The sequence below is a fragment of the Pinus tabuliformis genome, chromosome 7 (genome assembly GCF_031772625.1).
Source record: "Pinus tabuliformis cultivar Carrire ecotype Pingquan chromosome 7, CPIR1, whole genome shotgun sequence".
NCBI classification, from domain to species: Eukaryota; Viridiplantae; Streptophyta; class Pinopsida; order Pinales; family Pinaceae; genus Pinus; species Pinus tabuliformis.
Window position 1 is genome coordinate 2,028,510,447 of NC_142293.1, and position 17,471 is coordinate 2,028,527,917.

The 17,471-nt window shown below is 38.9% G+C and overlaps 1 protein-coding gene across 2 annotated transcripts in view; it reads right to left on the bottom strand.

Moving 5' to 3' along the window:
• The window catches only part of LOC149256637 (asparagine--tRNA ligase, chloroplastic/mitochondrial-like), a 346,887-nt gene that overhangs the window by 1,736 nt on the left and 327,680 nt on the right, over positions 1–17,471 (bottom strand). The window lies entirely within an intron of this gene.

The window sequence follows — 17,471 nt, forward strand, 5'->3', positions numbered from 1 at the left end:
CTGTTTCAGTCTTTTCGAAACGTGCAATTGCTGAAGGGAAATGGATCTTCACGTTTTAAGGCATTTTAGATCCGTATCACGATTTTCGTACGGATCGCGTATTTTCAGAAACGGATCAGATAACGAAAACACGTCGAGTCGGGAATAGATAAAATCGACCAATCACCAAGAACGGGCAAATTTTTATTTGGTTGTCGGATTGAATTTTTAATTGACGGGGTCAGATTAAAGTTAAACGACTCGATCAAGTGAACACTTTTAACCTAACCTGTCGGGCCGCCTCATTCGTTGATTGACTCATTCGACTCTTGAGCCATTGTTAAAGAGCCGTCGTGTGCTTGTTGGAATCGTAAGACGGTAAGAGCCATCTATTGGAGCCGTGACAACCATTTGTGACTCCGTTGGAGCTGCCACGGTCAAACCCTAAGTCGGAGCCAGGTTTCCAAAGTTGCAGTTAAGCCGCCACTGTAAGCGGTTCCATTGTTCTAACTTCCAGGCAAGCAGACGAGTTAAGAACCATGAGGTTTTCGATGCTATTACATCTCGGACTCCAGAGTGAATAGTTAGAAATGGGGAAATAATTTGCAATTGATTGCTTAATGTGATGCGACATTGGAAATGATCATGCCCACACCTAAACCATCCTCCAACATTGAGCAACAACAAGAAGTTAGCCAATGCACCATCCAAAAGCCACGGATACCATTTTAAAATTTATAAATCTTGCATGCCAAAACATAAGGTCAGCAACAAAATTTGAATCTTCATGCTGTGAAAACCAAGGTTGTGATCCTAAGAATCTCAGTTTTATTCACAACACTTGCAGGCATAATCCACATAGCTATTCGTGCACTAGCCACGATACATAAAACTCATCACTAAATGAAACCCTAAAGTAATCTTTTCATCCCACTCTAATGACCAATTTTCATCCCTACACCTTTCAAATTTAACCCTTTATGGATGTGGGACAACACAGTTTATGATCTCATTTCAAAAAACTTGGAGGGTGGATGACTCCCTTGTCCACATTTGGGAGCAAAAGCTTAAAGCAACTAAACTAGCTATCAAGGACTGGGCCAAGAACTCATCATCCACAGTGAGGAACATTATAGACAAAAGGAAAACTGCACCACATCCAAGTTAAAAATGGAGGCAGAACAAGTCACTCAAAATGGCTTCTCATTGACCACCCACCCCACCTAGCCCTAGTATATGTGTTCTTGCACAAAACACTGCCCCCAATTATCAATATCATGTCACCAATACATCACATCCCTCTCTTCAATTCACCATGCTACCATAGCCTTAACCACCAAGACTACACCCTTGACTTGGATACTATAATGTTGCACCTCCAAATTGGGGCAACTTATATACAATGCAGGCACAACCATAGAATTAAGCTTTGAACCAAAATCAAAACTGACAACAAAGGAAGAATTATGTGATGTTTTAAGTGTGGAATGTGGCTACACATTATCACGAGTTGTCCATTTAAATATGTCAATCAGAATATCTGTGTTTTGTAAACAATGCACCAGCAACCAGAGGACCATTAAAATCCCACTGTAGAGAAAAGAATGCTTCCACGGTTTTGTTTTCTTAAATGCTTATAGCCTTATAGGTAGTACTTGGTCAAGCGAACTTGTTTGTGTCATGTGATAGAGGAGAAACTATACCTCTCTAATTCTCTAAGTCGTCGGAAAGTATAAACAAATATTTATTATTTCACTAGAATATCAACAAACCTTTTTTAAAATTATTTGAGTCTGAAATTGTAATTGCCAATTTTATTTTGCAGTTTTATTTACATCGTCATCATGGCAAATTCAAGTTAAGTCATTTGTGAGTCAGAGGAACATGAAATTGAATCTATCTCTAAAGTTGACAAGAAGTCACCACTTTGGAAATATGTAACTGTTGTAGGGAAGATCAAAGGAGGGGGATCATTGGCATGGGTTTCCAATGAGTGTCAAAAGGAGTTGAAGGGATCATACACCTGGGATAAAGCACATTTACCTGGGTTAAGAGGCAATGGGATTTGAATATGCACTGGCTCACCTAAAGAGAATGGGATAGAGAGAAAAGTTTTGAGCAAGGAAAAACTTGTAAAATATCGGAACGAAAAAATAAGGCAAATCCCGTCTCTCAATTCAAACAAACAACAAGGTTGGAATCATCTTCATCAAGGCCTCCAATTCCCTCTTATGGAATTGGCAACCCTAGTTCAAAGCAGTCTAATTTGGGGCTGCTTGAAAAGAGTTTTAATAATGATGCTCGAGAGACAACAAATGCAGCTATAGGTCAATGCATTTATGCAAATGGCCTTCCCTTTAACCTTGTGTGATCTCCTTACTGGGCAAAGATGATCAAAGCAATGAATGAAGCCCCAAAAGGGTACAAGAGCCCTGGATATGAGAAGGTCCGCACTACAATGTTGAGTGTTGAGAAGTTAGATTTGGAGGCTAAATTAAGCCCCATTTGTAATTCATCGCACATTTTAGGGGTGTCCCTCATCTCTGATGGATGGAAAGATCAAAGAAATAGGCCTTTGATCAACGTGATTGCTCAAAGCCCAAAGGGGGCAACGCTTTTGAAGGTAATGGATTGTGAGTGGCAGCTGAAAGATTCCCAATTCACTGCTTACATTTTAATTGAAGTGATTTAAATGGTGAGGCCAAAAAATGTTGTCCAGGTAATAACTGAAAATGCAACGGTGTGTAGAGCAGCAAGTCAAATTATTGAAGGCAAATATTGTTGAGAAATCCAAAGTGTGGCAATTAATCGACTTCTCTTATTATGACATTATCTTGTGATGTTTCATAATTATTATTCTTTCATTCGATTTATCTTTTCTTTATTATTAAGACTAATGCCAAACAAAAAATAGTAGAGGACACAAGATGTAGGCACACAGCTAGGGCAAAACCCCTCTCTAGGGGAAAACGGTCAAAATTCTTCCTTCAATAGATTCAAAAACAAGATGAGACGACCAAGACCTTCACAACCTATAGTAGAGAATTCCTCCATCAAGTCAACCTTGTGATTAGTATTGCATTCTTCAATGTGTTCTTCCTTGCAACAATTAGATGATGCATCAGACAAGCTTCGATTCTCATTGTGATGACACAGTCCGGTAGTATGCTTCATGCTTCAGTTCTGTATGAGTAGTAGTTATTTGATAACTTGGTCACATAACAAAGTTAATCTCTGTCCAATACTGTAATATATGCTTCGGTCCAACAATGATGATCAACATTGTAATATACTCTTGCCCTCGATCCTGTGATGACTGCCCCAAACTCAAATCTTGGTCCTGCAATGATCCGAGTTTCCTCACTGTAATATACCAAGACTTCATTGTAATATTCGGACTTCATCACTGAGGTAGCACCGAACTTCTTCACTGCAATAACACCGAGCTTCTATACTGTGATAGCACCGAACTGTGATTTCCGCACTAGTCTCTGAGATCCTGTGAATTCATCTCTCTGAAATCCAAGCTCTTTCACTATGCTTGATGTGAAGTCCTTAGGCTTGTATATATAGTTGTTTCCATGTGAAATAGGCCGACATGAATTCTTGAAGAGATGTGTCTCTATATAAGATTAGCCCGACTTATAGGCCGACTTGATGATGATTTACTTGAGGCCGACAACAAGGAGACTTTGATGGAGGAGTCTTTGACCAAACAAGAATTGACTTAAATAAATAATCCTAAAGCCTACAATGGAGGCTCGACCTATGACAATTGACCCAAGCATGAAACCCATGCTTTAAAAAGTCAATTCAATTAATAATAAAATACTTTTTGCTTTCTTTTGACAAATATATTACATTTTGACTAAGTACAATTATGAAGACCGAACCTAGTTACATTCTTCAATACTCCCTCTTAACTAGGGAGGTATTCATATTTACGCATAACCATAGAGGTACAAAGGAGATCTCAAAACACATAATCTATGAAGAAGTTTAGGCACCGCAATGCTATGGACTAGATTCTTGACAAGGGCCATCTATCCAAGGTCCTCCAACAGTGTAGGTACCGCAATACCAGGGACTAGATTCCTGATCAGGGCAATCTATTCAAGGTCATCCAACAATTTAGGCACCGCAATACCAAGGACTAGATTCCTGATCAGGGCAATCTATGCAGGTGGGACTAAGATGGACTAAAGCTTTTAGCTAGTCTAGGTACCATCAAGCTTACTTTCTACCCATCAACCCAGGGATCTTAGGTGCGTATCCAAGGTCAACGCTCTACGACCAACGTTACCCTCCCTACTTTGGGAACTAGGCATCAACACAAAGTGTCAGCCAGATGTCCTCCCAAGCAATGTCTCACTCACAAAGCCTCAACTTCCCGATTATTCCAATTTGTAACAAGTCCTTCCAAATCTCTCCCAATCAAATTGATTGAAAACTCTAAGCATGTCAAAACATGCTATCAAACTTCTGAGAGATTTACTTATACAAACACAACCCTAATCAGTAACAAACTTTCAAATGTAGATAAACATATACAAACCTCTGGGGTCTTCCAGACAACTTGATATTGCCTCTCAACTTTCCACAGTAGGACTTTGAGCTTTTACAATGAATCTTGACAGAAGAGTCCTCAACCATGCAACTTCCTTTCCTACTTCTCATGCAGCAACATATTCCACAAATCGATCTGGCTTTTTCTTATCTCAGCAACCCTTCAAAAATACATTCTCCAACTTCTTCTATCAAGGTTTCCATCATGACTATGATATAAGCCCCCTCTCAAGGGAGATTCCTTTTATTCGCGCTCCCTCTTAATCTAGGGAGATTTCTTTCATTCAAGCTCCCTCTTGTCCTAGGGAGATTTCATCCAGGCTCCCTCTTAATTTTAGGGAGTTCTACTTACAACATCGGAGAATCTTTCATGGCTTCCATCCTTCTCACTAGAGTTATCATTACCATCACCATTCACATCACGCTTATCACATCAACTTTTCTTTACGAACATCTTCACTATCTTGAAGATCACGTACCTGCACAACTTAGATAGCAAGTACAACCAAATCTATAGAAGCATGAAGTTAATCATATCAAAATCACGAAAGCATTCAACTTTAGACATCAAAATACTCAAACTTGGTTACATACAAGAGACACATACTTTTCAACTTCTTGTTAGGTTCTTTTTGTTTGTCATAAACCCTAGACTATATCATCAAGACTCTGAGCAATTCATAACAACCTCTATTACATCTATGGTTTCAATGTTTCTTCTAGAGATATGTCATACCCTACTACATTATATAATAAACCCTAGAAATAATTCAAACAAATATAGATTCACAATGTATCCAACCAACTTTCAAAATTCATATGTTAGACTTCCTACTAAGGTTTCATACAAAGCCTAGATTTCATACAAGAGATTCAACAATCAAGACCAATCATAGGTCAATCAACAACATGACTAGATTTCACTAGGATTTGTTACAAACCCTAGATTTTCTCAAACACTCAAACATCCATCATAACTAAAACTCAGATTTCAACAATCTTACACAAATCTCAAATTATCACGTTGTCATCATACAAACCCTAGATTTCATACAAGAGATTCAACAATCAAGACCAATCATAGCTCAATCAACAACATGACTAGCTTTCACTAGGATTTGTTACAAACCCTTGATTTTCTCAAACACTCAAACATCCATCATAACTAAAACTCAGATTTCAACAATCTTGCACAAATCTTGAATTATCACATTGTCATCATTCATCAAAGATTTTCACTTCTACTAAGGTTTAACTCCAAAACCCTAGAATTCACAAATACTACCATCCTAGAGAAACAAACTTCGACAAGAGCTTAGTTCCAAACCCTAGGACTCATGACCATCAACAAAAAAGTCAACTCACACATCTAGGATATCATCATCATGCACAGGCATCTCATAACATGTGTCAGTCAAACCCAACTACATAAATATCAATAAGAGTTAAAAATATAACAAACTTGATCAGACTAGGGTTTGATTGGACAAACACACACATGTCAAGGATTTCATTTCTAAGACATTATAAGGTTCTTGCTTATAAACTCTACCAAACCCAAATATTATAGGGTTTCAGTACAAAACATAGAAAACCCTAAATTATCAATACTTCAAAGGATTGAGATTTCAGACATTATCATTCAACCCTAACAAGTTAGGGTTTCAAAACTCATACCAAAACCCCAAACATGACATCATCAAAAACTTCAAATAACATTTTCAAATAACCCTAAGCAAGCTAAGGTTTCACACATTATCATTAACATACCCTTAGGTTACGGTTTTTTCCAGAGAGCCCTTTTAGGGTTCCACATAAATAATCAAAGATATGAGGAGGGTAGATTTATATAATTATGAATCACCCAATCAAGAATCTTCATGATCCAAGAGAGCTAGACATAATGATATTAGTAATGTAGCGCAAATTTCAAAATATGATGAACATATCTTATAAGAGAATTTCATAAGGTGTATAGTCTAATACATACATAGAGATGTTCCTTGACAAACTTTGTAAGGATTCCTTGGAGTGTTCTGTATTAGGTCAATGATCTTTTATGCCTGTAATAAATACTTTCAAGCAAAACATGTGATCCCAAGAACATTATTTTAATTTCTAAAGTTAGATTTTCTATGTAACAATGGAGGATGGAATCCTATGATATCGAAGATCAAGTTATTCCTTCTACCAATCAACATTAGGACTTTTGCTTGACATCCTAGATTACTTGGAAACCCTAGAAGATAAGGATTAAGGTTCTAATGGGAGACTTTCATATGTTATCTAGGGATTACAATCTTTATCCTAGACTGACTATAAATAAGGATTATATGAACCATTTAAGAAAATCTAAAAGCTCACGAATATATGTACCTTGTGTTTACATACCTTTGATTCATAAGACTTGTTGAATATGCATCTTGTTAAGTAGGGACCTCCCCCGTAAATGGACCTTTATGAACTTCTAAAAGGTCCTTGAGGTTATGGCCAATGTGCTAATTGGTCTTATACATATGATCGGCTATCAGGAAAAGCACTGCAATAGCCAAATGATGATGTGCGGTATCGGTCAACCACGAATCCCCAGTTACTAGATTTAATCCTCCATGAAAAGTCAAAAGTTTGAATATTCCGACCAATTCAGGGTGAAAATAAGGTCAACCCCTTAGCAAAATTGGGATAAAGTTGAGCCAAAAGATCGCAATTCAAAATAAATTCATGAGGAAGTGGTATCTCTTTAAGATCCACTCCAGCGTATAGAAGTTGGTTAATGGGTAGAGAGACGTGTATTTGATGTCCTGCCCAAGATAGAGATCCACGTCCTAGTAACCCTGCTAAATGATGGTTCAACATGGATTCTACATCTTGGAACCAAGCCAATTTTGGGGCAGCTTTGTGATAATGGAACCAACCAGCAAAAAGCATTAACGCTGCAAAGATCAATGCACCAATTGCAGTGCAATAAAGTCGTAACTCACTGGTTATTCCAGATGCTCGCCAAATTTGGAAGAACCCAAAGGTTATTTGTATCCCTTGAAAACCTCCACCTATATCCCCATTCAATATTTCTTGGCCTACTATTGGCCAAACTACTTGGGCACTGGGTTTAATGTGAGTGGGATCAGCCAACCATGCTTCATAATTAGAGAAAAAAGCGTCGTGAAAGTACATCCCACTTAGCCAAATAAAGATGATGGCTAGTTGACCAAAATGAGCGCTAAAGACTTTGCGAGAAATCTCTTCCAAACCATTAGTATGGCTATCAAAATTGTGAGCATCAGGATGTAAGTTCCAGATCCAAGTGGTAGTATCAGGGCCTTTAGCTAGCGTCCTTGAGAAATGCCTGGGTTTGGCCCATTTTTCAAAAGAGGTTTTTACAAGATCTCTCCCCACTATGATCTTTACTTCTAGTTTCGGTGAACGAATGATCATTGAATTTTCCCCTTTTCGCACGGGACATAAATAAGAAGAAACCTGCCAATAGCAATTAGTGAACTTCTGAGAGATATATCTCAACTCATTTCTCCCCTTATTTTCTAGTTTATGACTGGAGCAACTATGATACGGGAGTCGATCTGAGGCAGGTGTTCAATTTTATTATGACATATCTTTGAGGTGCTCAATGGACTGTGGGTTGTTACCATGCAGAAAAGTCTTTCCAGTGTAATGGAAAAAGCAACGGTGATTATTACACCATTTCTAGATGGATATATATATATATATATATATATATATATATTGATACTCCTCTGTATGTCCCCATACAAAAGGCCATCCATTATAAATTGTTATTGATAGATCATTAATGAAAACCATCTCCGGATGGATTTTATCCCTATCAAGAAGATCCATCAACAATCTAGAATCAGAAAAGGTATTATTTTTATATTGTAAATATATTCCTATAAGATGTCGACGAAATAGAATCTAATTTTTGGGAATATTGTGGAAAAATCCCATTGATTTCGAGTCAGATATTCAATAATGAAAACGATTACTCAATAATAGACACTCTCATTCTCCAAAGCATCCTGTAATCTTTAACCAATTTTTTGCTTCGTGTAATTGCCCGAAGCAAGTGCTATAGCTTGTTCCCAATACTCAACAGCTTGATCGAACCAAGCCTCCACAGTTTCAGGATCGAACCAAGCCTCCACAGTTTCAGGATCGAACCAAGCCTCCGCAGTTTCAGGATCTCCCTGTCGAATGGCCTGTTCTCCTCGGTCGGGATAGGTCAACTTGGAAAAGTTTTCTTCCCTCAAAACCATACTTGAGAGTTTCCTACCTCATATGGCTCAATCCACTATTCTTTAGTCTTCTACCAAAATTTCCAAAGAATTGGAGATGATTCCTTGGGAGTTCATATTAACCAAAGGACCAAATAAAGTCAATGACATGAGTTTCTGATTTCACTTCCAATCAATTCAATGATCAGGGTCTATCTTTTCTCCTACCCTAAAAAATATGAAGTATATCTCTTTCTATAATTCAGATTGATTGTCCAAATCAAAGTCTTTTTGCAAGGTAACTATCTCAGTCCCGTATAGAATTTTTGGAGAGTACTCTCTGGCTGGAGTAATCCACATCTTTAGGATCTGATGCTGCACCGCTGCTCAATAGCTTAGTAGATCAACTCTATTACATAAGTTGATTCTTGATTCTTCCAATGAGCAGATTTGATCGTATCAGCCTGAACCTTCTTTGAATAATTGATATTTATGGTGCTTCCATCATCAATTGAATTTTTTATCCATGGAATATTTAGGCTCTATCTATTGATTCTATTCATATTCGGGCTCCTATGAGAGATGGCTTTTTTCACTACAGTTGATAAAAACCGTTACTTGGGATGGTGCATATGTAGAAATCCTTTTCTTTTGTCCTTACTCGTAGTAGTTATTAACTAATTTATTCTATGGTACAGCTAGTCGCACGTAATGACAGATCAAGGCTGTATTATTAAGAGCTTGTGTAAAGGATGGGTTCCATTCTAATGCTTGGAAATAATATTCCAAAGCCTTCTTATGTTCCCCATTACTTGTATGCACAAGACCTATATTATATAGTATATAACTTCGATCATAAGGGTCAGTTTCCAGTCGCATAGCTTCATAATAATTGTTGGACACCTAATCCTAAATGGGTTAGTGTGGAAGCCGAATAGACCAAAGCAGTCCAAGAGACCTTGGGATCTAAAACCCAAGAGTCACATAATGTACTATAAATGTAAATCTCTTGTTAATAAAATTGTATTTGCATGTTTTATCTTTTATATCTCTCTTGCTGTCCATGTGAATTTAACATGGTATCAGAGCAGACGATATCCTGCCCTGCTCATATTTGAGCCACTAATTTTTGTGGTTTTTGATATGAATTGGAATTGATATATCTTCTGGGGTGTTGGCCGTTTTATTTCAATTAATGAATCCTTGTGCACTCTCCCTTTGAACACTGGTCTGAGTTTGCTTCTCAAATTGTTCCTTGTATGTATCCCATTTTTGTCCAAAGGAATTAATTATATGTCACCGCACTTCTGAGATATGTTCCTGGAACTAATGGAACTAATTTATCTATCACTACTGCTCTTTTAATACATTTTCCTGCACAGAACCTGTGTAGAATGATTTGGTTTTTTCTTGTGAAATTGGTCAAGGGTTTTTGCCTAACAGTGAACGCTGCCCCACATTAAACACTGTCTCAGAACGTGGCTTTGGAAATGATATGATGGATGGCATGTGTGCTCCTGTGAATTGTGGAAACCGTGTGATTAAAGAGGCCGTAGCATAAGCAGATGAATCGTTATATTTTATGTATGACAGTTATGACAGGTGTTGCGATACAGATGGTGCAGAGATTGTGGAGCAATTTGCATTATATACAAAACGTTTGAACAAGTGAACTGGTATGTATGCTCCACTTTATTGACTGATTGATGTGCATGAATGTTTGCTTCGGGCAATGGAGAAAGTTGGTCGAATGGTATTGGGAAATAGCGCAGAAAAACGCTCTCTGTCCATCATATTCGCATTATGTCTCTGCCATTCTGCACTGTTCTTCTAAGAAAAACGCCTCTGTCCATCATATTCGCATTATGTCTCTGCCATTCTGCACTGTTCTTCTAAGAAAAACGCCTCTGTCCATCATATTCGCATCATAGCAGCGTTTTCTCCATCAAAGCATTCTCCATCGGACCGTGGAGCACTCGCACGTGCAATAAGGGTGCCACCTTCCAGAACAGCCACCGCTTCCACACAATAAGCAACCACGTCGGTAGCATCAACAATACCTTTCTTCATAGACTACAACTCGCAATTTATTACACAGATTATTTTAACCATTGTGATGGCGCTAGAAAGAGGGCATGGCGATCAAATTATCCTCTTCTCCAACGAGCTCAGATGCTGCAATGCACAGAACCGAAGGCATGAACTCCCTATCATCTGTTAATAGATACCTCCTCATTAGTTGATGCACTTCAGTTTCACCTTCCTTCACTAATCTGTAAAGGAGTCTTTGGAACAGCTTCACTTAACGCTTCCCTTAAGGACGCGATCTTTGTAACCGTTTTCGTAGCCATTTTCTTGATAACCATTCTCGCAGCCATAGCAGTTGCGTCAAACACATGAAAATGCTTAACCTCTGTTAACCCAACTCACAGATTGAATCAATTGCAAAAGAAAGGGTTCTTCTTCTCGGCGGTGTGTAGAGGATTCAGATTTACAGTTGTTGGAGTTTGGGGTTCGTGGAATAAAATAGCAGAAAGTTGGAAGTGTGAAAGAATGTTTAATGAGTTCTCCAAAACGATAAATTCATGGAGCGTGGAGGTAGATCCATGTATGTAGCCATTTTTTATATATAAATTCTTTTGTAAATTGGTTCCGTTGCCTGAAGGATATCCTTGGACACGTAGAAGAAGTGCACAGCCCGAAAGGAGAAGAGATGGACGTTGACCCGCAAGGAAAAGAGATGCAGACCTATCATTTGCATCAAGTTATGTAAGTTTTTTGCACTGAGACACCTGACGAATTCGGGACATTAAACAGCCTGTTATGCCGTGCAGTATGCCTAGCTGGTATTCATAAATTAACGTGAGTGTGTGCTGCTGCTGATGATTTGGAGTCACTTTATATATGGAAAGACGTCCTTCGTGGCTATCAGAAGTCTTTAGCACGGTGTAGTAGGCGGTCATCTAAGCCCTGGTTTGCAATCATCGACAGATATTCATATTCATGTACCGAACATTTTTGGGTGTTTATGTGCCCATTTGACTGAGAAAGAATTCATTCTCTTCTTTAGTTAGATTAGTCAAAGACTCGTGAGTCTTGGCTTGCAGTTTGAAGTTTGAACCGCGATGTTTGCTTGATTTGTTATCTGAAAAGAAAGGAAGGTCTTGGGCAGAGCAGTGGTCTTTTGGGATTGGACAACGATCCATAAGGCTTTGAAAGCATCGTACTAACGGCGGCAAAGATTTACATCTGTTTGTATACACAGACCTCCTCTCCTGGTATACACGTGGTTACCCCACACGCCAACATCTCTGGTTAACGTTTCTCAACTATTTTTTGGTGTTCGCCTATGACGGAATCGCTACAAATAAACTCAATTTCACTGATACGGACCTGAGATACGAAAATTTCCGCCAAATTTAAGATATTTCGGTGGTGGAGGAAACGGAAGATTGGGCGTAGAAGGAAAAGATTAATGAGAACTCAGAGGTGTCAGTCAGAGGGATTGCGTAATTTTTAAAATTCTCTTAATGTTTTAATCGTCGGTGATGCCGTGGCCATTCTCCATTGGATTGGACGTTTCGATTTGGAGGTGCTCCACAAGAAGTCGTGCCGGCTTCTGTCATTTGCTTTATAAACAGCGCCGGGCCATTTCGTCAGTCCAACAAAACCGCTGATTCGCTGACATTGACGATTCATTTCCGTCATTCATTCCATAGAAAGAGCCAGAATTGGATATCGTTTCATCGTGCCATCGCCGGCTGAGTTCGCTGAATTGTTACTGCTGGGTAAACTGTTGAAGTAATTCCATTTGTTATTATTGTTGTTGTTGGTATATCGTTGAATCGTTATTGCTCACAAAAGCACGCAGGTCGGAAAGGCGTGCAGGTTTAGCTGCTGAAGTATTCCCATCTATTGTTGTTGCTGTTGCTGGTGAATGATTGAATCGTTATTGCTCGCAAAGGCCCGCAGGTCTGTTTGCTGAGGTTGCTTGCTATATAAAGGTTGAACTCGTCCCTTGTTCGCTAGATGAGTTGTTATTCTCACTGCTCATTCTTGGTCGAGTTTCTTGTTGTGGGTACCACAATTGTGTACATGTTGGTAGTTGAATAAATTACAGAGCATGAGCTGGGAATTCGAAGGCATACTGTAGAAGTTATCTTTGTCATAGAAGGTTGATCTCACTGTGAAGAAATCGATACCAGGTTCCCTAATTCCTTATCTTTGTAATCTCTATTGCATTTTTTTGGCTCAAAATCAGAATATAAGGTTGCAGACTTTTTCATGCTGCAAAAGTGCCGGTGCTGGTGGTGGACAAAAGAGCGGTTATATTGATTGCAGTTATAGTTCATTTGGTTTGCAAACCTGCAAATTCTCATTTAATCAACCAATTTTGTGTAAATTATAGCGCAAGGTATTATAGTTGGAGAAAATGGCTAGATTTGATGATGTATTAGAGTTACTGAATACACTAATACACTCTACTATTGATGGGAAGGTAAATGTCAGCAAAGACACTCTTTCTGACATTCAGACCTGTCTACATGATGCACAAGAAAAGATTGATTTTTTGCAACTAGAATCTCAATTCCAGCAAGATGAGCTTCAACAGATTTGTCATTCCACATTGTTTTCTGCTCAAAACAATATGTTGTTCAAGGTTAAACCAGCAAGTGGTGAAATTAGTAAGATTGAGGTTGAATCAGATCCAGAACCCAATAAAGCAGCTGTTGTACATGCAGATGCAGAAACTCAATCTGCACTTCCCAAGCCCATCATCAGACCTTGGGAATAGCTTGTCCACAACAAGCACAGAACTGGTCTTGGATATGGCAAGGACTTGTCCTTTCATATTCCAGGCTATGCCAAGCCCATTCAGTTTCAGAGTGCTGGATTCATTCATGACAGTTCAGCTGCTCCTCATGACAGTTCAGCTGCTCCTCATGACAGTTCAGCTTCCGCTGTTCCAGACTCTCTCCTCTTCCACAGCAACAACAACAACAAAAATAACAGATCGTGAAATGCCAACACTGTGACCGAGTTGGCCATTTGAAAGATCACTGTTTTGATCTTCATCCATGTAAGCATTGTCATAAAACTAGCCATCCTTCACACAGATGCTTCAGAAACAAACGCCCTGCAAGAACAAAGATTCATCTTGGATGGATCGCTTCTTGGCAATGGGCATCAACAGCCAAGAAGATATTCCAAACACATGTCAGAACTTGTTCCAGAATATTGAACAGTCTTGCAGTTGAGTTTTCTCCATCATCTCACCTTGTATCTGACAGGGGGGGAAATGATGGTCATCTACAAGCTTCAAAGTCACATCAAGCGAGCCTGAGCCACAACCTGCCACACCAGTTTCAGAGTTGTAGCCAGAGACAAAGATGCCCGTGAACATGACTTCAGTTGGCAATCTGGGACACTTCCTCTAGCAGAAGACTTCAGCTTCTTGCCAGTTTTGGAAGCATTCCAGGAACAAAATTGAGAACACTTCCTCTAGCAGAAGACTCCAGCTTCTTGCCAGTTTTGGAAGAGTTCCAGGAATTGCATTAAGCATTCCAAAGTTGTTGGTCATCCTTAAACCATCACAGGTTGAGACTTCCCTTTTCAGGTTGAAGTTTTACCTTTTATGTGTGGTGAGACCTCCCTTTTATGGTTGAAGGTTTCCCTCTTTAAAACAATAGGATCACTTCCTCTAGTAGAAAACTTCAGTTTCTTGCCAGTTTTGGAAGAGTTCCGGGAACTGCACTAAGCGTTCCAGTGTTGGTGGTCATCCTCAAACTACCGCCCTTTTTACCAACATTTCATAGAGCACATTCAGCCTAGTGCTGCCATGCATTTTTTGCACATTTTGTATTACAGCTCTCTTCTTGGACTCATACATAACCCTTCGGATTAAGGGGGGGAATGTTGGACACCTAATCCTAAATGGGTTAGTGTGGAAGCCGAATAGACCAAAGTTGTCCAAGAGACCTTGGGATCTGAAACCCAAGAGTCACATAATGTACTATAAATGTAAATCTCTTGTTAATAAAATTGTATTTGCATGTTTTATCTTTTATATCTCTCTTGCTGTCCATGTGAATTTAACAATAATTTTGTAAAGCTTCCGCATATTCCCCTTCCGATTGAGTTGACATCTGTTAGGGTTCATTCATTCCATTGAAATGATCTCCGCTTCAAAACTGTACATGAGATTCCCACCTCATACGGCTCCTCCTTTCTTTACAATAGGTAATATGGGGAGAAATCCGTGGAATTGATTAAAAAAAAATAATTTGACCCAATATTATGAATTAACAGGGCTAGTGTATTTCTAATGAATCTCTAGCCATCCTTCTTCCAAAGATTCTTTTCCAAATACCAAGGATCTTAGTACTAGGAATGGAACCTCTAGCAACTTCTTTGTTCTTAACGCCCTATATTCTCCGGGGATTAATCACTTCAACAATCTCTGATGGTTCCATTATAAGGGTAGATTTATCTAATGATGAATCACCCAATCAAGGATCTTTATGATCCAAGAGAGCTAGACATAATGATGCTAGTAATGTAGCGCAAATTTCAAAATATGATGAACGTATCTTATAAGAGAATTTCATAAGGTGTATAGTCTAATACATACCTAGAGATGTTCCTTGACAAACCTTGTAAGGATTCCTTGGAGTGTTCTGTATTAGGCCATGATCTTTTATAACTGTAATAAATACTTTCAAGCAAAACATGTGATCCCAAGGACATTATTTTAATTTCTCAAGTTATATTTTCTATGTAACAATGGAGGATGGAATCCTATGATATCAAAAATCAAATTATTCCTTCTACCAATCAACATTAGGACTTTTGCTTGACATCCTAGATTACTTGTAAACCCTAGAAGATAAGGATTAAGCTTCTAATGTGAGACTTTCGTATGTTATCTAGGGATTACAATCTTTATCCTAGACTGACTATAAACAAGGATTATATGAACCATTTAAGAAAATCTTAAAACTCACGAATATACGTACCTTGTGTTTACATATGTTTGATTCATAAGACTTGTTAAATATGCATCTTGTAGGGAACAGTCACAATACTTGCTTGATTTCTTTGAGTTGGTTCCTTGTGCTCAGACTATCAATTCAGATTTTCAAAGAGTAAGTGTTGAAGTTTCTATCTTTACTTAGTTTAGAAACCCTTCATACACTTTATCTTATTTATTCCTACATACTTGTTATTTTTTCCTTAACAAGTTATTTACAAAGTAAATACTGAAAATAAACACCAGTGCATGCTCAACATATTACACATCAGCAACTAAAAGAAACAAGAACAAACACACCACATGACACCATTATTTTTGGACCAATGTCCCCAGAAAAACCAAATGCAAGAAAACCGGTGTAGCGATCTGAGGGTTTTCTTATTAAGCAATATCAGAGTAAAATTTGGGTGTCGAACTTGGCCTACCCAACAGAGAATTTCCTTAGCAGCTATACCTCATAGTTTGAGAGAAATCTGTTGGACACAGATTGTCATTGATGTCAATATGGCAATATTTGAGGAGCAAAACTCAGATAGATATATATATATATATATATATATATATATATATATATATATATATATATGCATTCATTTAAACAGCGCTTAGGGACCATATATGCCACAATAGAGCTATCAGAGCTACAGAGGAGCCATATATATATATATATATATATATACACACCATACATATATGCCAAAGTACAGGAGCAAACAGAGCCAACAGAGGACGCAGACAGCCATCGGAGCAACAGAGGAACAAGCAGAGCTATGGGTGCATGTATATTATCGGGAGCTATCGGGCCATAAAAGAACTATATGCATGCAGATACAAGCGGAGGAGCATATATCATACATATATGTTTTTACACTATCAGGGGCGTAGAACCTTATACATACACATTTATGCTATCGGGCCCGTAAAACCCATGTATGCATGTTTTAACACTATCGGCGGACAAAAAACCCATATACATAGGCTAAACACTAACGGAGGTGGAAGACTTGGCTCTAGGGCAATTACACTATCGGAGGCGAATTGCGGACTTAAAACTCTATACATGGGAGTGTTGAGTTGTATCGGGTCCGGCACATCGCATCGCTATGAGGGGTCTACGTTAACGTCGAGCCTTGACCCTATGCAACTTGCGATCGCCGATAGCGATAATCGCATCAGCACTTCGGAAGCGGGCGCTACAATATGTCAAGCGGTCCATTGCGATCGCCGATAGCGATATCGCATCGGACCTCCACCAGGGGCAACTCCCGACTGCGATGCATATCCACGTGGACCCGCCGCACATTGCAATATAAGTTAATCTATTATCGCATCCGTCACAATCGCATATGTTATGAAGCCTTGCCACACCCAAGCGCCGATTGCGATGAACGTTGTGGACCCGATGCGACATCACAACTTGGCTTAATATAATATCGCGTCTAGTGGTGGATCGGTTGTCGACCATCGGCGATGTCATGGGCCCGACATATAAAGGACCGTCGGGAGTCACGAATCGCTGATTGCGATTTAAGCTGTGGACCCGATACAGTTTAGATGCAGGTGTAATATTGCTTGAAGTCCGCCCCTTAGTCTTTTGACTAGTTGTTTTTTCTCATATACTCTGTGTAATGAAATATTTGGCTTGCGCGAGGTGTTTTAGGCCG